The sequence below is a fragment of the Ovis canadensis genome, chromosome 7 (assembly GCF_042477335.2).
Source record: "Ovis canadensis isolate MfBH-ARS-UI-01 breed Bighorn chromosome 7, ARS-UI_OviCan_v2, whole genome shotgun sequence".
NCBI lineage: Eukaryota > Metazoa > Chordata > Mammalia > Artiodactyla > Bovidae > Ovis > Ovis canadensis.
Window position 1 is genome coordinate 73,899,990 of NC_091251.1, and position 24,744 is coordinate 73,924,733.

Consider the following 24,744-nt stretch of genomic DNA (forward strand, 5'->3'; position numbering starts at 1 on the left):
AGAAGTAAAGAAAGTGAAGTCACTCAGTCATGTCTGACTCTTTGCAACCGCATGGACTGTAGCCTACCACACTCCTCTGTCCATGGGATTTTCCAGGCAAGAGTACTGGAGTGGGTTGCCGTTTCCTTTCTCCAGAGGATCTTACCAACCCAGGGATTGAACCTGGGTCTCCCGCATTGTAGGCAGACACTTTACCATCTGAGCCACCCGGAAAAGTGCAAGAGGAGAGTGAAAAAGTCGGCTTAAAACTCAACATTCAGAAAACTAAGATCATGGCATCTGGTCCCATCACTTCATGGGAAATAGATGGGGAAACAGTGACAGACTTTATTTTTGGGGGCCCCAAAGTCCTGCAGGTGGTAACTGTAGCCATGAAATTAAAAGACACTTGCTCCTTGGAAGAAAAGTTATGACCAACCTAGACAGCATATTAAAAAGCGGAGGCATCACTTTCCCAACAAAGGCCTGTGAAGTCCAAGCTATGGTTTTTCCCGTAGTCATGTACAGTTGTGAGAGTTGGACTATAAAGAAAGCTGAGTGTTGAAAAATTGATGCTTTTGCACTGTGGTGTTAGAGGACTCTTGCGAGTCCCCTGGACTGCAAGGAGATCCAACCAGTCAATCCTAAAGCAAATCAGCGCTGAATATTCATTGGAAGGACTGATGTTGAAGCTGAAACTCTAATACTTTGGCCACCTGATGCAAAGAGCTAACTCGTTTGGAAAGACCCTGATGCTGGGAAAGATAGAAGGTGGGAGGAGAAGGGGACGACAGAGGATGAGATGGCTGGATGGCATCACCGACTCAATGGACATGAGTTTGAGTGAACTCCAGGAGTTGGTGATGGACAGGGAGATCTGGCGTGCTGCAGTCTATGGGGTCGTAAAGACTCAGACATGACTGAGCGACTGAACTGAACTGAACTGAGGACCTTTACTTATATTCCTAGTTTGCTGAGAGTTTTTAGAATAAATTAAATTTTATCTTTTTTTTTTTTTGGCTGTAATTGAAAGAACACAATGGTTTTTCTCCTTTTTTTTTTTTTTTTTCCTGAGGATGTGAGTTGTGATGATTGGTTTTCAAATGTTAAGTCAAACTTGCATTTTTGGAAAAAAATTCACTTTGTCAAGATATGTTATTCTTTTAATTTAGTGTTGGATTAAATGTTCTAATATTTCATTAATAAAGACTTGCTTTTATGTTATGAGAGAGATTACCTTCTTAAATTTATTCATTAGATCCTTCCTTTTATATTTATTATTTTTAGTTATAAAAATGTTATTTTCTTTCAAATCTATCTCCTTTCATATTGTTACAATTTTCAACTTCAGTTCAGTTCAGTCACTCAGTCATGTCCGACTCTTTGTGACTCCATTAACCTCAGCACGCCAGGCCTTCTTGTCCATCACTACCTCCTGGAGTCCACCCAAACTCATGTCCATCGAGTCGGTGATGCCATCTAGCCATCTCATCCTCTGTTGTCCCCTTCTCCTCCTGCCTGCAATCCTTCCCAACATCAGGGTCTTTTCCAGAGAGTCAACTCTTCACATGAGGTGGCCAAAGTATTGGAGTTTCAGCTTCAACATCAATCCTTCCAGTGAACACCCAGGACTGATCTCCTTTAGGATGGACTGGTTGGATCTCCTTGCAGTCCAAGGCACTCTCAAGAGTCTTCTCCAGCATCCCAGTTCAAAGGCATCATTTCTTCAACACTCAGCTTTCTTTTTTTTTTTAATTTTATTTTTTATTTTTTTTCAGTTTTTTATTTTTTAAATTTTAAAATCTTTAATTCTTACATGCATTCCCAAACATGAACCCCCCTCCCACCTCCCTCCCCATAACATCTCTCTGGGTCATCCCCATGCACCAGCCCCAAGCAGGCTGCATCCTGCGTCAGACATAGACTGGCGATTCAATTCTTACATGATAGTATACATGTTAGAATGTCATTCTCCCAAATCATCCCACCCTCTCCCTCTCCCTCTGAGTCCAAATGTCCGTTATACACATCTGTGTCTCTTTCCCTGTCTTGCATACAGGGTCGTCATTGCCATCTTCCTAAATTCCATATATATGTGTTAGTATACTGTATTGGTGTTTTTCTTTCTGGCTTACTTCACTCTGTATAATCGGCTCCAGTTTCATCCATCTCATCAGAACTGATTCAAATGAATTCTTTTTAACGGCTGAGTAATACTCCATTGTGTATATGTACCACAGCTTTCTTATCCATTCATCTGCTGATGGACATCTAGGTTGTTTCCATGTCCTGGCTATTATAAACAGTGCTGCGATGAACATTGGGGTACATGTGTCTCTTTCCATTCTGGTTTCCTCGGTGTGTATGCCCAGCAGTGGGATTGCTGGGTCATAAGGTAGTTCTATTTGCAATTTTTTAAGGAATCTCCACACTGTTCTCCATAGTGGCTGTACTAGTTTGCATTCCCACCAACAGTGTAGGAGGGTTCCCTTTCTTTATAGTCCATCTCTCACATCCATACATGACTACTGGAAAAACTATAGCCTTGACTAGATAGATCTTTGTTGGCAAATTAATGTCTCTGCTTTTTAATATGCTATCTAGATTGGTCATAACTTTCCTTCCAAGGAGTAAGTGTCTTTTGATTTCATGGCTGCAATCACCATCTGCAGTGATTTTGGAGCCCCAGAAAATAAATTCTGACACTGTTTCCACTGTTTCCCCATCTATTTCCCATGAAGTGATGGGACCAGATGCCATGATCTTAGTTTTCTGAATGTTGAGTTTTAAGCCAACTTTTTCACTCTCCTCTTTCCCTTTCATCAAGAGGCTTTTTAGTTCCTCTTCACTTTCTGCCATAAGGGTGGTGTCATCTGCATATCTGAGGTCATTGATATTTCTCCCGGCAATTTTCAACTTACTTCCTATATTAAACTATGTGAGGTGTAACTCTAAAATCTGAGCCCCTGTTACTCTGTTTATTTTGTTTTTTGCTTCTTTTAGTTTTCATTTATATAGTCTCTCTTTCTCTGTCTCTTTTTAAATTGGAGATATGATGTCAGGGAGATATGGTTTCAAATCCTCCTGATTTTGCCTTTTACTCACTGTGTGATTATGAGTAATCAACAAAATAATGTTCCTGAGGTAATATGTGAATAAAAGCACTTTTCCTGTGGTACTGAAGTGAATAATAATTGAGACAACTATAAGAGTGGCCAATAATCTTTTTCATTAGTCTTTCTTGACTGATTTGTTCCTTTTATGATTTTATTTCTCTTTTTGTAATGTTTCATTTCTGTGGAAGGCAGGACAAGAAATATTTTCCCTTTCTACCTCATTTATGTTCATTTTAATATTTTAAGTCAGATATTCTTTCAAAATAAGTTTTAAATATTATGGCTTTTGTTTGGGGCAGATACTGATAAAAAAATAATAGCTAATTCTGAGAACCTTAGTGATGGGAACACTATACACAATTTTCGTGTATCCTTACAGAATTCATATGAGGTAGGTGCTAACAACATTCACAGTTTATGGGTGGAAAGCAACATAAAGTAACTTGCATAAGGGCATGAAGCCAGAATCTAAGCCCAGGGAATCTGACTCCAGTCAAGATAACACACTTGCCTGCTTTTCTCACCTACACATTTTGATTAAGAGGCAGTTTATTATATTGATTGAAACACAGACTCTGCAGTCACATTGCCTTAGTTTGAAACTTACGTTTGTACTTATGGGCTTCCCAGGTACCACTAGTGATATAGAACACACCTGCCAGTGCAGAAGATGTAAGAGTTGTGGGTTTGATCCCTAGATCAGGAAGATTCCTTGGAGGAGGGCTTGGCAACCCACTCCAGTATTATTGCCTGAAGAATCTCATGAACAGAAGAGCCTTACAATGTGAGATGTCAAGCAAATTGCTGAAAACTGAGTTTTGTCATATATAGAAATTTGTATTAAGATCTGTGTTAAGTGATAGGTCATTCATGTATTAGCTCCTGTAGGCTTGATAATTTTGATTGTGTAAGTGACATTGTATTTGGAAATTTTTTTGTAGTAATGATTTGAGGATTAGATCAGTGTCATAATCCTACATGGAATACTCATCTTTACTTCTGCTAAGTATCTGGGACACTAGCAATCTGAGATTAATTTAATCAACTCCCAGGCATTTTTTAAAATTTATTTTTAATTGGAGGATAATTGCTTTATACTATTGTCTTAGTTCCTGCCATGAATCAATATGAATCAGTCATAGGTATACATATGTCCCCTCCCTCTTGGACTTCCCTCCTAGGCACTGAGAATATTTGAAGCTTTTCTTCAAAGTTTCTGTGAGCCTATATAGTTCTATTTCCAGGTCTCTCTTTCACTAGGTTGCAGCCTTTCAGAGTCCTCATCCGCAGTGTTAGAATTACTAAGACTTCCATGTTTTTTGAACCCTGAACTTCAAAGATTTATTCCCTGCCCCAAGATGTTTTCAGAAGTGCTTCTCACATTCGCAGCATGTCAGACACTACCAGCAGAAAAGATGCTCCAAGTGCTGTCTTTAGATTTCTACCTTTAAAATGTCTTCATTTTTATTAGTGCTTAAGGATATTTATATACTTTTATATCTTTCTATCAAATTGTTCTAGTTGTCCTTGGTAAGAAGATTGATCAAATTGTTTAATCTGCTATTAAAAAGCAAATGATTTTCACATTTAGGTTTAAGTGGTTAATAATTCTTTGAATGCCAATTTTCTCATTTTTTCATTTTACTTATCTTTATCTTCTACAATGAATAGGTATTGTCTGTGCAATAAGACATATTCATTTAAAAATATAAATTGTAAAAGATCAGGATGGGAGAGAACATGTTTGATAGTAAGTCATGTGAAAGTCATGGAAGAAAATCCAACATGAAATCGCAAAATTCATGAATCATAGGCAATATAAAAAACTAAGGCCTGATTTACCTGCTCCCCATATACTACAGTATGCTGGTCTTAGGAGTACTCAGTTTAACTCAACCAAAAATAGCTTTCGTGTTGCACTGATGGATTGTGATGTATTCAGAAGAGAACAGAAAAATCTTGCATTTCCAACTGCAACAAGGATGAGTTGGATAAATGAAAAATTTACTGAGACAATATATGATAGTGAAAAAATATGATAACTATCTTTAATTATGTGAAAATATATTATGCTGGAGAAAGAGTTTATTTAGAGCATGTTTCTTTAAAAGGCAAAAATATGGGGAGTTAAATGAAAATAGGAAGGGAAGTTTTCCAAATAAGTAGAAAGTTTACCAGTGATGCATAGTATAGAGAACTTTGCAAAACAACATTACCTGTCATTAGAAGATTTGAATGAACAGATAGATAGCCACTTCTCAAACTTCCCTTAAATGAGTGTATCATTTACAAATCTAAAATATTGTAAAACTTCATGTTTCTAGGGTTGTTCTAGCAACAGCATGTGGGTTGTAATATAGGGTAAGAGTTTAAGATCAAATAGACTAGGCAATATAAAAACTAAATTATGTCTTACTTGGGCATGATTGTTGACAGTGGATATAGCAAAGGCACAGAAACAAGAAGGATTCCTTGAAAAATGATCAAATAATTTTGTAGTCTACAATATATGGAACAGAGTAGAATAATCAAATAATTTTAGGAAAAATATAGGAATAAGTGGAATGAATAATATAAAAAATCACATTATAAATTATAAAATATAACTTATTACATAAGTTTTTATATAAATTTTCACTTCCTGATTCTACAACTACTTCTTTTCTTGAGAAGCAGTCATTTGCTCTATAAAATTTTCTACCTCTATATCTGTCCTGCTGAAAAATTACAACAACCCATGTGTGAATAATAGAAATTTTTCACTTTTTCTGGCTAATTCCGTTTTTAGCTTTCCCAATTTAAAGGAAGTTCAGGCTCATTATCCATCCTGCAAAGGTAGATTTTGCTGATATAATAAGATTACTTTAGAATGGCAATTTTTTAAAAAATGTATAATAATTCTTATGTCTAATAAACATAATTATTTTTCATTATCTATTGTTTGCATAACTCTATACAACAACTTTGAGTTATACCAAGAAACAAGGTCATTTAACCTTATATGGTTTTCTTTATGTAGTTGTTGGTAAACAGAATAATAGATAACCCAAGATATCTAAATCTTAATCACCAGAAACTGAATTTTCATCAGAAACTGAATTTACCTTACTTGGCCAAAGGAGCTATACTAAGTTGCTTCAGTTGTGTCTGACTCTGTGTGACCCCATAGACGGCAGCCCACCAGGCTCCCCCGTCCCTGGGATTCTCCAGGCAAGAACACTGGAGTGGGTTGCCATTTCCTTCTCCACGTGATTAAATTAAGAACCCCAGTCTTAGATTGTCTTAGATTATCCCTGTCCAGTCTGATCGAGTGAGTCCTTAAAAGCAAAGAACCTTTCCAGGCTAGAGTCAGACAGAGAGGTAACTACCAAGGAGTAGTTTTGAAGATGGAGACAATGGGCATGAGCCAAGGAATATGTGGCCTTTAGAAGCTGGGAAATGGAAAGGAAGCTCCCCAGGGTTTCCAGAAAGCAATATAGAACTGCCAACACCTTGAGTTTAGCCCAGTGAGATCTACATCAGATTTCTGACCTACAGAAGTATAAAACAACAAGTCTAAATTATTTCAGACTACTAAGCTGGTAGCCACAGCAGCCATAGAAAACTAATACTACCAAGTTCTTATGGTTGGTACAAGCATGGATTTTATTACTCATCTTTTAGTTTGGGATGTAGGCAGAAAAAAATACTGAGTCCAATTACTACTGACTTGAACAGAGAAAGTTTCATTTTTCTCGTGTAATAAGAAATCCAGAGTTAGGCAGCCCAAGGCAGGTACTACTGTTCAAGTGTGTCATACCAACCCAGACTCATTTTAGCTTCTTGCTCTGTTATTCTTAGCAGATGTTTTTCATTCTTATTGTTGTAAGATAGCGCCACTCAACCTCATGCTAAGAAGGAAGAAGATGAAGATATGAGTGAGCAGACAGCAAAATGACATCTTTGCAAAGCTTTTCCAGAAGGCCCATTCAGCCTTTTCGGATTTATGTCATTGCCCAGATAAGTTCATATTGGCTATGCTAACTGGTAAGAGAGAACTTGGAGTTCTTAGCCAGATACATTGCTACTCTGAACAAATTTGGGATACTGTTAGTAAAGAACATGTAGAGTGGATTAGAACTCATCATTGTCTTTTACTTGTATTGCTACATATTTTAGGCAGTGCAGAGCCTACTACTGGAATCAAAAGGGCATTCTAGTACTGTAAAATAGCAATTATGACCACATTTATAAAGGGTTGGAACACACAGTTCCTGATTCAGAGACATGGACTATAGGAATTAAGAGGTAGAGAAGAATTACTATGAAAAGAGATTAATGATTAAGAAGATTTCCTCATCAGCATATTCATCTAGCCAGCCTCTATTTTATCCTTCCATTTATTCTTCCTGGCTTGTCATCATAGCAATATTCTAAGAATCAAGTTTAAGACTTATCTTTCTGTTATTCTCTATGAAAGGCTTCTACTAATAATATCAAATACCTAGAGTTTGTTTTTTTTAGTATATTGCTAAGGGTTAACTTAGGCTTCCATGGTGGCTCAGATGGTAAAGAATCTGCCTGCAATGCGGAGACTCGGGTTCAATCCCTGGGTCAGGAAGATCCCCTGGAGAAAGGAATGACTACCCACTCCAGTATTCGTGCCTGAAGAGTTTCATGGACAGAGGTCCCTGATAGTCTATAGTCCATGGGGTTGCAAAGAGTTGTACGTGACTAAGCAACTAACACAGCACACTAACACTAAGAGTTAACTTGGCCATGGAAAAGGAATGTACTTTCACTCTTCCCACTATCCCCTAAACAAATTATTAGCAAACTAGGCTTGCAAGCCAAATCTGGCTCATCAAACTAAACTTTTATTTAGTTTTCTAAATAAAATTTTTTTGGAACGCTTATTTACATACTTCTTATGATGGCTTTGTGCTACAATGGCCATTTTTGATACATGCAATAGAGACATATGTCCCACAGAGCATAAAATACATACTATCTATTGCTAAAGATAATATTTGTCAACATTTTCCTTAAATTAGTAATAATTATTTTGTGATATGGTGCTAAAGTGAGTAGAGAAAGTATTATCAGTATAAACTGGATTCTAATTATAAAATGCTTTTGCTTGTCTTAGGAGTTTATCTCCCACCTTCTTCTGACACTTCATTCAAGGGCATCGCTCATTTAAGTTTTGCTAAAACACCTTATTGTTTTGATCTCTCCCTCTTATTTAGCATTAATAGATAAGCAAATAAACACTCTGAATTTTTCATCTTGAATATCAAGTAGACACGAAGGGGAAAACAATCTGAAACAAAGGAGTCTAGGTTAGTATGAGATGATTCTGTTTATTACAATAAAAATCCATGAAAATATCTTGCCTAGTCCTGGAAATTCTGTAACTCCAAACTTTCATAGTACATTAAGTCCAAAATATTCTTCCAATTGAAATCATACTAACAAGGTAATTCAAGCATAATGTGATATGTGCCACAAGAACAGGGTATATAATGTATTCACAGAGGACGAAGAGAGTGTTTCTCAGATGAAATTGAAATGAGTCATGGAGGATGAATGGAATTTTACCAAGGGACAACATATGGAAAAGAATCTTAGCTTAAGGGCAGAGACCATTTAATAAATATTGTGTTGGATAATATTGAGTGAATTTAATTAGATGAATTAAGTCAAATGAATGCCATTTTGTCATGAGTTTTCTAAGGCTTCCATATGAAAGTACAGCAGACTGCATGGCTTAGGCAAGAAGAATCTATTCTTTCACAATTCTGGAGATCAAGGAGTTGACAGGGTTTGTTTCTTCTGAAAAGAATCTTCTTGCTTATAGTTGGCTATCTTTTCTGTCTTCTCCTGTAGGTCTTTCCTCTATATGTGTCTATGTCCTAATTCCCTTTTCTAATAAAGACACTAGTCATATTGAATTAGGGATCACCCAAAAGACTTAAATTTAATTACCTTTTTTAAAACCCCAATTCCCATATATAGCCACACTCTGAGGTGTTCAGGGTTAGTTAGACCATCAACATATGAACTTAAGGGTGATAAATTTAGTGCATAACATATAGATTCATGGATTTATGAACATTTTGGTTCAACTGTAGGATAAAGTGATGCCCAGGAGGAATGGTGACTATGTGACTATGTGACTATGTAGTCAAAATCCAAATTTGGATAATGTCATAGTAAAGAGTTTGGAACTATTTTTCACATAATGATGAATCAAGGGTGAGTTTAAACAGAGAAATAGCATGATCAGAATTACATTTTAGGAAAATTAGTCTTTATGGTAATGGAAAAATTTGTAACATGGGTAAGATTAGAAAAAGAAGCAAGAAGACCAGGAGGTTAGTTTTCACAATAGTCCATTCCTTTGAAGATAGAAGTCTGAAAAGGCAGTGGAATGTTATACAGAAGGGAGAGGGCATGAAGCTTGGGCTGGTGGGTTGGCAGTGACTCTGTTCTTAGAGATATAGGACCTATAGGATAGGACTATAGGATATAGAGTCCTATTTCCATAGGAATGGAAAAGGTCATTTCAGTTTTTAATGTTTTACTTTGAAGTGATGATTTAGAAGTGATTTTTTCTTTGTGATGATTAATTTTATGTATCAGCTTGACTGGGCTATAGGGTGCCCAGATATTTGGTTAGACAGTATTCTGGGTGTGTCTGTGAGAGTGTTTCTGGATAATATTAACCTTTGAATCAATAGAGTAACTAAAGCAGGTCATCCTTCCCAGTGTAAGCAGCTCTCATCCACTCCACTGAAAGCCCAAATAGGACAAAATGCTGAGCAAGAAAGAATTCACTATCTTTTCCTGATGGTTTCTGTTGGGGGACACTGGTCTTCTCCTACCTTCAAGCTCAGACGGAAATTTACACTTTTGGCTTTCCTGTAATCAGGCCTTCAAATTACAGATCTTTGGACTTCTCAGCCTCCATAATTTCATGAGCCAATTATTGATTAGCTCTCTGTCTGTGTGTTTGTCGTCTATCTATCTATCAGTCAATCTATCTTGTGCTCCTGCTCAGTCACTAAGTCATATCTGACTCTTTGTGATCCCATGGACTGTAGCCTGTCACTTTTCTCTGTGCATGGAATTCTCCAGGCAAGAATACTGAAGTGGGTGTCATTTCCTTCACCAGGGGATCTTCCTGACCTAGGGACTGAACCCTAATCTCCGGCATTGGCAGGCAGATTCTTTACCCCTGAGCCACCAGGGAAACCCATCTGTCATCTGTCTATCTATCTGTGTATCATCCTATTGGTTCCAGGTTTCTGGAGAGCTCTTATACTCATGGGGCATCCAGTAAGGCACTGGGAAAAATCCTCGAAACAGCTAAAGATATAATTATAATTTAGAAAACAAATTTGTAAATCATTAATGTTTACTAGAGTTAATTAAAGTTCCAGTCAGGAAAATAAAAATCACCATTCAATAATAAGTTTCAAATGTAACTTTGTACATGGCCCTGTGCTTTCCTTCAGAACTCCATGGGCTATGCCTTGATCTTTGCTGTTTTCACAGCTTCCCTTGAGCTGAGAACTGTCTTAGATCCCCTCAGAAGTTGGTGCCATGAAAATGTAATAGTTACATTTACTCTTTTAATTCATGAAATGATGTAAGCTTTAATTAGCTGTCATCATCAGGGAAACCTCTCCTTATCTCCTGATTAAATTAAAGCAAACCATTCAAAGTGGTTTCCTTGCTTTACCAGTACTCCATCTCCAATCCTTCAAGTACACATCTGCCCCATATGCTTCTTCAGCTTTTAGTTTGTTTTATTGCTCCATCTAGCCTGGTGTTGAAAATGCCATGATCTGGTCTCATTCTAGCCCTGTGACTCTGTCTTCCTCTATTCCTCTACACATGCTCAGCCCACGTCTCCATTCAGGTCCAATTCATATATACATATATATATATATCCAATATATATACACATATATATATACATATATATATATATGTATATATATATATCCAACTCTTTGTTTTACTCTTTAAAGCAGGAATGCCCAAGACCTATCTCTTCCATAAAAGCTTCCCTGAATTTCCCAGCAATGGTTTTCTCTGAATTATCTATGATATTTATTTTGGTCAAAAATTAAGTTCCTTCTTTATGTAATGTATTAGTCTGCTTGAACTGCCATAACAAAATGCCATAGGCTGAGTGGTTTAAACAAGAGACATGTGTTGCTTATAGGTCTGAAAGCTAGGAAGTCCAAGAACAAGGTACTGATTGGTTTGATTCCTACTGAGAGCTCTCTTCCTGTCTTGCATATGACCTCTTTCTTGCTGTGTGCTCACAGCACCTTTCTTTGTTGTGTGTGTATGTAGGGAGCTTTCTCTCTTTATCTTCTTATAAACTCCCAATCCTATCAGATTAGGATCCCACCCTTATGGCTTCCTTTTACCTTATGCTGTTGTTTCAGCATGGCAAGTTCCCCTGTCCTCCACTATCTCCTGGGGTTTGCTCAAATCTCAAATTCATACTATCTATCTCATCCTCTGCTGCTCCCTTCTTTTGCCTTCAGTCTTTCCCAGCATCAGGGTCTTTACCCATGAGTCATCTCTTCCCATCAGGTGGCCAAAGGATTGTATCTTCAGCTTTAGCATCAGTCCTTCCCATGAATATTCAGGGTTGATTTCCTTTAGAACTGACTGGTTGGATCTTCTTGTAGTACAAGGGACTGTTAGTCTTCACCAGCACCACAATTTGAAAGCATTAATTCTTCAGCTTTCAGCCTTCTTTATGGTAGAACTCTCATATCTATACATGACTACTGGAAAAACAATAGCTTTGACTGTATGCACCTTTGTCAGCAAAGTGATGTCTCTGCTTTTTTAATATGCTATCTAGATTTGTCATAACCTTCCTTCCAAAGAACAAGCATCTTTTAATTTCATGATTGCAGTCATCATCTGCAGTGATTTTGGAGACCAAGAAAATAAAATCTGTCAGTGCTTCCACTTTTTCCCCTTCTATTTGCCATGAAGTTGATAGTACCAGATGTCTTAACTTTCTTCCTGTTGAGTTTTAAGACATCTTTTTCACTCTCCTCTTTTACCCTCACCAAGAGGCTTAGTTCTTCTTCACTTTCTGCCATCAGAGTGGTATCATCTGCATGTCTGAGGTTATTTATATTTCTTCTGGAAATCTTGATTACAGCTTGTGCTTCATCCAAGTGGTATTTCACATGATGTCCTCTATGTATAAGTTAAACAAGCAGGGTGAAATATATAGCCTTGTCCCAATTTGGGACCCTTCTATTGTTTCAAGTCCATTTCTAACTGTTGCTTATTGACCTGCATGCAGGTTTCTCAGGAGACAGATAAGGTCATCTGGTATTCCCATCTTTTTAAGAATTTTCCATAGTTTGTTTCGATCTGCATAGTCAAAGACTTTAGCATAGTCAATGAAGCAGATATCTTTTCTGGAATTCCCTTGCCTTCTCTATGATCCAACAAACATTGACAATTTGATCTCTTGTTCTTCTGCCTTTTCTAAACCAAGCTTGTACATCTGGATTTCTCATTTCACATACTGCTGAAGCCTATCTTGAAAGATTTTGAGCATAATCTTGCTGGCATATGAAAGGAGTGCAATTGTATGGTAGTTTGAACATCACAGTCTTCTTGTGGTGAAGGGGCTTGTGTAACTCAATGAAGTTATGTGTCAGGTTGTGCAGAACCTTTAACCTTATATATCTCCTAAAGCTCTATCTCCAAATACAGAGCTCCTCCCTTTGGAGGTTAGGGATTTATCATATGAATTTTGAGTTGACACAATTTAGTCAATAGAATGTAGACACTTAACTGAGTTATATTTGTATATATATTATCTCTTTAGCTAGACTTGAACTCCTCTAAGGAAGAGTCTCTGATTTATATTTGCTTCTTCCATCTTTATTCAGTGTTTCCCATCTGGTTGTTAGGCATCTAGTCACAAATACAAATTGATGAAATAGTGGCAACTGATCATGTCTCTTAACATACACAGTGTCCCTTCCTACTTTGCAGAGTCTCATTTTCCTATGATGGTCCAGGTTTAGGTTTCCAAGTAGTGCATACCCATCCCTCATGTAGTTTAGCCTGACAAATGACTAACATTAAGAATCAAATCCCAGCCAGTCCTAAATTTTCTCCTTGGGATGAACATAGATTTTCGTACACTAATCCCTCTATCCTTCTTTGGTCAGTGACAAATAAGTCTCAGATATTATTTTCATCAGTTCTCCTTCCACTTCCCTCTTCTCTCCTCTCCCTTTTTCTTTCTCTTTAGTTCTCATTTTTTAAAGGGCTGTGAGAAGATCATGAGGAAGAAAGAGCCAACTTTTACCTTAGCTGCGAACAATGTCTTAAACTTTAAAAAAGAGAAGTGTAAAAATGAGACCAGGCAAATATTGAGTTTTCTTCTTATGCATTAATACCTACTTTTTAGATCATTTGTATCTTGTAATCTGTCAAATCAAAGCCTGCGGGTAGACTCTAATCCATGCATTATTGACAGCAGTGCCAGTAGTGTGTCCTTTGAGGCTCTTACAGTCTATTTTCTAAAAGCCTAAGTGGTTTTATTTATTTATTTTTTTTAGTGTGATTCAATAGTAGCTTGCTATGCCAAAGAAGTTTAGCGTCAGACTCTACTCAGGAACAACATAAAGGTTCATTTAGCTCACAATTTTTGAGGGAATGACAGTCTAAAATAGTGATATGTGAATTTATGCTATTTTAAGAAAATATTTTTTACAAATATATTTATATTCTATTCTCACCAAAGAAGATTTTCTAATTTTATTTTGAAATAATAACAAGCTTTTAAGATCTTGATGTAACTTCTTAAAGGATATAGTCACCAATGATTTCAGTACACAAAGTAAAGAATGGCCCAATGTGATAATAGGATCTTTGGAGGCTAATTTTTGTGGAACTGAATTTTTGCCTTTTATTTTAACAACACTAAGGTGACCTCCTGCGTTGCCCATTTTCACTTTGTTGCCCCTCACTTATTCCGCTGATATCCTTCCCAACATTAGTGCTTTGGTCCCTACTACACACATATGAACAAATACCTGATAATTAACAAAATGTGGTTTTAAAAATTCTGATAGGCTGTGCATGAGTTTGCACATCATTTAGAGTTTCTTTGTATGTGAATTTATTAATGTTTTAATGCTATGACATGAGGTCACACATGGAAAAAGTTTTATAATCATAAATACAGAAATAATATTTCAGAATAATAAAAAGCATATGTGTCAGTATGACAGTCCTGTCTCTAAGCCCTGTCTGTCTGCATATTAAACTTTTGGCCTGAGGCAAGTTGCTTTTAACTGTTTAAATTATGGTATCTTAGTCTATAGGAAATGGCAACCCACTCCAGTACTCTTGCCTGGAAAATCCCATGGACCAAGGAGCCTGGTAGGCTACAGTCCATGGCGTCGCAAAGAGTCGAACACGACTGAGCAAGATCACTTCACTTCAGTCTATAAAACATGATAAGGATGTGCCTACCTGCTATGTTTATCCTAATAATTGTTCCATAATGCAGCTGTAGTGATAGCTCATATTTAAGCAGTCAATGAAAATCAGCCATTCTTAATATAGATTGGCACCAACACATTCTCCCCAAGTCACTGCTATAAGTTTCTTCTCTGTAATCCTGTCTTTAAAATCATTGGTGCCTATATGAATACTAGCCAAAATTAAAATATATCAAGCTCTTATCAGGGGTCATCCTGACATTTTAATGAATAAATGAACATCACGTGTTATTCTTTACTTGCTTAATGGTTTTTATTATTTTTTTGATAAATGCTCTTGCTTAAGAACCTTGAAAAATAACCTAAATTGATATGAGCTATCTATGATAACATTTTGTTTTATTGCATTTTTTTGGTGGTATACCCTTTCTAAAAGTAAACTTCTGTCCAGTTTGGCTCCATACCGTAATAAATTCCAAATTAATGGAGTCTAGATAGAGATTTCTACCTTATTTTATTTCATGGTATATTATTGTTACCACTGATTTTGGAATGTCAGTTCTGCTTAGTAGCTCTGCCTTTGATAGCAAAAAAAAAATTTTTTCAGTGATGAGATCAAGAAAGCCTTCTTACTTCATTTCCATTTTCTACAACAACCCAAGAATTTAGTAGGCTAGAAAAAGCTTAAAATTTTCTCACTCATTCATTGCATCCTTTGCAATATAAACCAAAATAATGCCAAGTAAAAGAGCATCTCTTTTCAATAATGTGAAGCTATTGACATGATAACAGTGTAGTCCCTGAACACCCACATATCTCCATTGAGCATTTACTCCATACTTAGGCTGTTTAATATACTTGCTACATCAAGGGCAGAAATGAGCTTTGCGAGTGGTCAGGAGGAAGCTCTTCAGTGGTGCAGTCAGGAAAGAGCCTCAGATAGACATTTTGATGTGTATTTTCTGGATGCTATTTTTTGGAGTCAAGAAATCCATTGCTGTAAAGGGTCTTCTTATGTGCCCCCTTTACTTGACTCTATTTGAAGAGATAGTTGCTGTGATTATCAAAGAAGGTCCTCAAAAAGAAAACTGTTTAGTAGATTCCAGTTCAAGGTCTACATTGCCACATTTCAAAGCTCCAAAAGATGGCTGGGACCGGAGATTTTGGGAATATCTGGTGGGAGAAACAATAGGAAATGTAATCCCTGAGGAATGAATCCTGACTTCCCTCACCAGAGTTCTTCACTACAAGTGTGCTCCCAGTTCCATAGCTCTGCTGCATGCCAACATCTGTTTCTGAGCTGGCAACTTGCAGGTCCTTTTGAGTTCAAGAGTATGGGACTACTGTGTGCCCACTGATTTACCCTAATACTGATTTGTACCAGAGCTAAGGATTTTAAGTGACAGGATACCTCACATGAGCCCAGAATATAGGACATATTTTTAAAACCATTTTATTGAGATATGAGTGACATACCAAAAAACATTTAATGTATATGACTTAATGATTTGGGAGATAAATATACGTCTATGAAACTGTTACCACAATTTATGCCATAAACAGGTCTATCACCTCCAAAGGTTTCTTCCTGTCTTATTCATTTATTATTATTATTTGTGATAAGGCCAATCAAGATTTCACCTTTTAGTGAAATTTTACACTTATGATAAAGTATTATTAACTATGGGCTTCCCAGGTGGCTCAATGGTAAAGAATCCACCTGCCAATGCAGGAGACACAGGAAACTAGGGTTCTATCCCTGGTTTGGAAAATTCCCCTAGAGAACAGAATGACAACCTACTCCAGTATTCTTGCCTGGGAAGTTCCATGGACACAGAAGCCTTGCTGGCTACAGTCCAAGGGGTCTCAGAGAATCAGACATGACTGAACATACAGGCATATTATTAACTATGGCACTAAAATGTATAGTAGATCTCTAGTACTTAGAGTATATCTTTAACTGAAACTTTGTACCCTTTGAGATTTTTTGATATCTGATTTAAGTTATTTCATAATATCAACTTCTATTCAATTTAATAAACATTCTTAGAGGATGTGTCAAGAGCAGGGACCTATGCTGAGGATTGTGAAGGATATAGGGTTGAACATCAGACTTTCCCTCAGTTTGTATGTGACATATTAGTCTTGACAGCATGATGCAATTAGATGCTTAAAATATAATTTCCTAAAAATATATTTGATTTGCAATTAAGTATTTGTTAAAATATAAAATGATAGCTAAAATGGAAGCAAAGAGAATGGTCCTAATGAATTAGAAATGTTGCTTAAGTTCCAAACTTCACTAGAATGTCAATGTATTCTTTGAATAAATATGAAACATAGACATTGGTTTAAGTTCATCCCATGAATCAACTTGTTGTTCAGACACTCAGTCATGTCCGACTCTTTGCAACCCCATGAACTGCAGCACACCAGGCTTCCCTGTCCTTCACCATCTCCCAGAGTTTGCTCAAACTCATGTCCATTGAGTTGGTGATGACATCCAACCATCTAATTTTCTGTCATCTCCTCCTGCCTTCAATCTTTCCCAGCATCAAGGTCTTTTCTAATGAGTCAGCATTTTGCAATATGGGGCCAAAATATTTCAGCTTCAGCTCCAATGAATCAACTAAGTACAACTTAAAAACTGCTCTCCTTATTTATACATTGAAATGGGAAATTGAACAGGGAGTATTTAAATTAATATACTTCTAATAGTTTCTGAGGAAATTCATGTGGAAAATAAGAGCCCACATCAGTTCAGTTCAGTCGCTCAGTCGTATCTGACTCTTTGCGACCCCATGGGCTACAGCACGCCAGGCCTCCCTGTCGTGAACCCCCGGAGTTCACTTAAACTCACGTCCATTGAGTCAGTGTTGCTATCCAGCCATCTTATCCTCTGTTGTCTCCTTCTCCTCCTGCCCCCAATTCTTCCCAGCATCAGAGTTATTTCCAAAAAGTCAATTCTTTGCAAGAGGTGGCCAAAGTACTGGAGTTTCAGCTTTAGCATCTTTCCTTCCAAAGAACACCCAGGACTCATCTCCTTTAGAATGGAATGGTTGGATCTTCGTGTAGTCCAAGGGACTCTCAAGAGTCTTTAACAACACTACAGTTCAAAAGCATCATCTTTGGCGCTCAGCTTTCTTCACAGTCCAACTCTCACATCTATACATGACTACTTGAAAAACCATAGCCTTGACTAGACAGACATTTGTTGGCAAAGTGATGTCTCTGCTTTTGAATGTACTATCTAGGTTGGTCATAACTTTCCTTCCAAGAAGTAAGTGTCTTAATTTCATGGCTGCAGTCACCATCTGCAGTGATTTTGGAGCCCCCCCAAAATTAAGTCTGACACTGTTTCTCCTGTTTCCCCATCTATTTCCCATGAAGTGATAGGACCAGATGCCATGATCTTCGTTTTCTGAATGTTGAGTTTTAAGCCAACTTTTTCACTCTCCTCTTTCATTTTCATCAAGAGGCTTTTTAGTTCCTCTTCACATTCTGCCATAAGGGTTGTGTAATCTACATATCTGAGGTTATTGATATTTCTCCCAGCAATCCTGATTCCAGCTTGTGCTTCTTCCAGCCCAGCGTTTCTCATGATGTACTCTGCATATAAGTTAAATAAGCAGGGTGACAATATACAGCCTGACGCACTCCTTTTCCTATTTGGAACCAGTCTTGTTCCATGTCCATTTCTAACTGTTGCTTCCTGACCTGCATACAGGTTTCTCAAGAGGCAGGTTAGGTGGTCAGGTCTTTCCATCTCTTTCAGAATTGTCCACAGTTTATTGTGATCTACACAGTTAAAGGCTTTGGCATAGTCAATAAAACAGAAATAGATGTGTTTCTGGAATTCTCTTGCTTTTTGGATGATCCAGTGGATGTTGGCAATTTGATCTCTGGTTCCTCTGCCTTTTCTAAAACCAGCTCGAACATCTAGAAGTTCATGATTCATGTATTGCTGAAGCCTGGCTTGGAGAATTTTGAGCATTACTTTACTAGCATGTGAGATGAGTGCAATTGTGCGGTAGTTTGAGCATTCCTTGGCATTGCCTTTCTTTGAGATTGGAATGAAAACTGACCTTTTCCAGTCCTGTGGCCACCACTGACTTTTCCAAATTTGCTGGCATATTGAGTGCAGAACTTTCACAGCGTCATCTTTCAGGATTTGAAATAGCTCAACTGGAATTCCATCGCCTCCACTAGCTTTGTTCATAGTGATGCTTTCTAAGGCCCACTTGACTTCACATTCCAGGATGTCTGGCTCCAGGTGAGTGATCACACCATCTTGATTATTTTGGTCCTGAAGATCTTTTTTGTACAGTTCTGTGTATTCTCGCCACCTCTTCTTAATATCTTCTGCTTTTGTTAGATCCATACCATTTCTGCCCTTTATTGAGCCCATCTTTGCATGAAATGTTCCCTTGGTATCTCTAATTTTTTTGAAGAGATCTCTAGTCATTCCCATTCTGTTGTTTTCCTCTCTTTCGTTGCATTGATCACTGAGGAAGGCTTTCTTATCTCTTCTTGCTATTCTTTGGAACTCTGCATTCACATGTTTATATCTTTCCTTTTCTCCTTTGCTTTTCACTTCTCTTCTTTTCACAGCTATTTGTAAGGTCTCCGCAGACAGCCATTTTGCATTTTTGCATTTCTTTTCCATGGGAATGGTCTTGATCCCTGTCTCCTATACAATGTCACGAACCTCATACCATAGTTCATCAGGCACTCTATCTATCAGATCTAGTCCTTTAAATCCATTTCTCACTTCCACTGTATAATCATAAGGAATTTGATTTAGGTCATACCTAAATGGGCTAGTGGTTTTCCCTACTTTCTTCCATTTAAGTTTGAATTTGGCAATAATGAGTTCATGATCCGAGCCACAGTCAGCTCCCAGTCTTGTTTTTGTTGACTGTATTTGTGTTGTTGGAAGAGGGTGTTTGCTATGACCAGTATGTTCTCTTGGCAAAACTCTATTAGCCTTTGCCCTGCTTCATTTTGTATTCCAAGGCCAAATTTTCCTGTTACTCCAGGTGTTTCTTGACTTCCTACTTTTGCATTCCAGTCCCCTTAATGAAAAGGACATCTCTTTTGGGTGTTAGTTCTAAAAGGTCTTGTAGGTCTTCATAGAACTGTTCAGCTTCTTCAGTGTTACTGCTTGGGGCATAGAGTTGAATTACTGTGATATTGAATGGTTTGCCTTGGAAACAAACAGAGATCATTCTGTCATTTTTGAGACTGCATCTAAGTACTGCATTTCAGACTCTTTTGTTGACCATGATGGCTACTCCATTTCTTCTGAGGGATTCTTGCCTGCAGTAGTAGATATAATGGTCATCTGAGTTAAATTCACCCCTTCCAGTCCATTTTAGTTCGCTGATTCCTAGAATGTTGATGTTCACTCTTGCCATCTCTTGTTTGACCACTTCCAATTTGCCTTGATTCATGGACCTGACATTCCAGGTTCCTATGCAATATTGCTCTTTACAGTATCGGACCTTGCTTCTATCACCAGTCACATCCACATCTGGGTATTGTTTTTGCTTTGGCTCCATCCCTTCATTCTTTCTGGAGTTATTTCTCCACTGATCTCCAGTAGCATATTGGGCACCTACTGACCTGGGGAATTCCTCTTTCAGTATCCTATCATTTTGCCTTTTCATACTGTTCATGGGGTTCTCAAGGCAAGAATACTGAAGTGGTTTGCCATTCCCTTCTCCAATGGACCACATTCTGTCAGACCTCTCTCCACCATGACCTGCCCGTCTTGGGTGGCCCCACATGGCATGGCTCAGTTTCATTGAGTTAGACAAGGCTGTGGTCTGTGTGATCAGACTGACTAGTTTTCTGTGATTATGGTTTCAGTGTGTCTGCCCTCTGATGCCCTGTTGTAACACCTACCGTCTTACTTGGGTTTCTCTTATCTTGGACGTGGGGTATCTCTTCACGGCTGCTCCAGCAAAGTGCAGCCACTGCTACTTACCTTGGATGAGGGGTATCGCCTCACCACCACCGCTCTTGACCTTGTACGTGGAGTAGCTCCTCTCGGCCCTCCTGCATAGTTTGTGGTAAAACATCAGATCAATGTTATTAGTTTCAGCCTGAAGAAAGATCAGTGTCACCTAGAATTTCTCCCATTGCTGTGCATTTCTCCTCTGTGGTTCTTACCACTTCCATGCCAGGAGTTAACTGAATCCTTTATCTGGCCACCACTGCTTCAAATTATAAGTGTTTGTGATTTAACAAATAAATTTGAGATTGTCTGGCAAAGGATTCTAATGTGTAACCACCTCTAGAAATAATATGAAAAAGAGTTCTTAAAAGTAAAACATCATCCATGACGCATTATAAGACTATTGTAATAGTGAAAAGATAAGCCTTTCCTTTGAATTATTGGATAAACTTATATTCCTTCTCCTCCCATAACATCTGATACTCAAACTATGCAATGGAGTCTCATGGTTAGAATCTCTGGAGTCAGGATAGTTTGTGTGCAAATTCCTACTTTGATCACAGCCTATCTGCTTGATCCTAGCTATGTTATCCAACCACTTTATGCCTCAGTCTTCTGGTTTATGTAAAGAGTGAGTAATCATTATATGTACCTCTTGTGAGCATTGAGGAAGATATAATGTGATCATGTGTATGAAGCCCTTGGTACAGTTCCTGACATAGAAAACACTCAATACATGTATACACATATATGATATCTAAAGATGACTTGCTCACTTTCTCTTTCTCCTGACATCTTCATTTTGGTGAATTAAGATCAATATCCTTCTATAAGCATCATCAGCTCCTTAATTTGCATTGAAACAGCCTATCCTTTTTTAGCCTATATGATCAATTGCTCTAATCTGGCATTTCTTGCATCCACCGTATTGTCTTTTGGATAAATCCCTTTCATTCCATCCATTCTCACTAAAATTAGGCATTAATTATCATCAAGGATGCTGTGATGATGCCTTCACAAAGGAGGGCCCTATCTTCTCATTCTAATCCTTCCTTTGTAGAACTTCTAATTAATCTTTCTAAAGTTTTATTTTGACAATGATGAATATTTATAACAAACTGAATTTGATTGTTATTTATTTATTCATGTAATGAATATTGATTGATCAAATGTTACAATCCATGCAGTGTTTTCATCACTAGGGATATAACAATAAATAACATAAATAAGTCCTTGTCCTCAGGAAACTTAAATTCTGGTGAACACACTTAAATTCTACAAATAATATTTTAAAATTAATATAAATTCAGATAGTTTCATAAAATAGTAAATTCCAGTGAATGTTTATTTATATTGATTACTTTGTTATGTGCCTAAATACTGCCAAACATAATGATACATATTTCATATATATTGACTGTAAACTTTAGACAACCCTGAAAATTAGATTGTTGTTGTTTTTGTCCAGTCACTATGTTGTATTCAACTTTTTGTGACCCCCCATAGACTGCAGCACACCAATTTTCCCTGTCTTTCACTATTTCCTTGAGTTTGCTTAAATTCATATTCAAAACCAAGCAATTTTCATTTCAAGTTACTTATCTTCTTGGTTTCAAAGAGGCAGAGGAACAAGAGATCAAATTGCCAACATCCGTTGGATCATAGAAAAAGCAAGAGGATTCCAGAAAAAATATCTACTTCTATTTCATTGACTATGCTAAAACCTTTTACTGTATAAATCACAAAAAAACTGGAAATTCTGAAAGAGATGGGAATACTAGACCGCCTTACCTGCCTCCTGAGAAATCTGTATGCAGGTCAAGAAGCAACAGTTAGAACTGGACATGGAACAATGGACTGGTTCCAACTAGGGAAAGGAATACTTTAAGGGTGTGTATAGTTACTCTGCTTATTTAACTTATTTGCAGAGTACATCATGCAAAATGTCAGTTTGGATGAAGCACAAGCTGGAATCAAGATTGCTGGGAGAAATATACTCAGATATGTAGATGTCACTACCCTAATGGCAGGAACTAAAAAGAGGAACTAAAGAGCTTCTTGATGAAGGTGAAAGAAGAGAATGAGAAAGCTGGCTTAAAACTCAACATTCAATAAAAGCTAAGATCATGGCATTTGGTCTTATCAGTTCATCGCCAATAGATGGGGAAATAATGGAATCAGTGACAGATCTTATCTTCCTGGGCTCCAAAATCATTGTGGATGGTGACTGCAGCCATGAAATTAAAAGGAAGAAAAGCTATGACAAACCTAGATTGTGTATTAAAAAGCATAGATATAACTTTGCTGACACAGGTCCATGTAGTTAAAGCTATAATTTTTTTCAGTAGTCATGTATTGGTGTGAGAGTTGGACCATAAAGAAGACTGAGTGCCGAAGAAATGGTGGCTTTGAATTATGTTGCTGGAGAAGACTCTTGAGAGTCCCTTGGACTGCAAGGAGATCAAACCAGTCAATTCTAAAAGAAATCAACCCTGAATATTCATTGGAAGTTCTGATGCTGAGGCTGAAACTAATTCTTTGGCCACCTGATGCAAAGAGACACCTCACTGGAAAAGACCCTGATGCTGGGATAGTCTGAAGGCAAAAGAATAAGGGGCGGCAGATGATGAGATGGCTAGATAGGATCACCAAGTCAACTGACATGAATTTGAGCAAATTCTGAGAGACAGTGGAAGACAGAGGAGCCTGGCATTCTGCATCCATGGGATTGCCAAGACTTGGACATGACTTAGTGACCAAACAAGAACAAGAAGAAATTCATTTAATATTGACTAAGACGCCTATCAACCCTCTCACCAAACCCCCCCCCCCTTTTTTTTTTCCAACTTTATTGCCTACTTCAGTTCTCACATCCTCCCTTCAGGCCCTATAGGACCACAAACTACAGTCCACTTTCTTTCCTCTGTATGATGTCACCTCGAGTTCCCTAGACCTAAGATATTTTCTCTATATATGTCTCTCTCTCCTTCCCTCTGTCCCCTTTCACTCCTATTATCCAAAATCCAAGAAACCAATAAGCTTTCTAGATCTCCCAACCATAATTCAACAGTCCTCAACAGTCACTACTGAATTTTTAACACTCTTATATGACATTAACTTTAAACGACCTTTTATTGTAATAAAAATTCAAATTCTATAGAATTTGAATAAATTTTATTATTTTCAATTAACTAGACTCACTCTGTAATGCCTGTATTACTTTGTATGATGAAGTGTTTATAATAATGCTTTGCATATTCTCTGAGTCCAGTATATTGAATGGACATTTGGGAAAGGAAACAAGTGATCCTTTAATTTGCATGAGGAGGTGGCTGCCAACCACTCTGTATTTAGATGGGTCTAGTTGTTGAAAGTTTTAAAATCTTTAAAGGATTAATAATTATGGTTGAATTATAGTAAGTAAATGCACAAAGACACATTAACTTGATTGAATTTAAAGAAAAGTGATGTAAAAATGATAAGTGATTGTATGGATTGTTAAAATGACATGTCAGATATTGGCTTGAATCCAGCTTTTTCCTTTTTTCAACGGCTTCTTGTCCAGGGTCTGATTATTATGGGATTTTCAATGACTTCCTAAATAAAGACTACTAGTATTTTAGGACTTATCTTTGGGTACACCCTTGGGATTATTTCAAAGGCACAGGGAATGTTTAAATTGAAGGGACAAAACAAGCAATTGGCTTTTCATAACCTTACTCTACAGATTGGTATGTTTTAAAATAGTGGGAATTTTTAAAGGGTAGTCTTTTCTGATAAAGTGAGACAGGAAAACCTTAGGTCAGAAACATCAGCTTTGTAAAAAAAAATGCCTTGAGGGAGGCCCAGATGCATTATCTAGAGGCCTTTCACCTCTTCCTCTAGGCCTGGTGCCTGTCACAGCACCATCAATCCATTTCTAGCATTTTACTTAGCTATGAACTTCTTAGAGTGACAAGAGGGTGATTCATAATATATAGTAAGGCTTCCAGGAAGCTTTTTTCCTTTAAGCTACAGGGCAAGTGAATCAGCCTTTTGCTTTCTCACAGGAACTACTTATCTTTAATCTTTCAATTAAAGGTCAAAAAATGAAAGAAGACACTCTGGTCTTCTATTATGGTGTTTTTGTTCCCATTGTCAGAGAATCTGTTCTTTTGTAGTTGTCTTTCAACCTGTCCAAGACTTGTGTTTTTCTCCC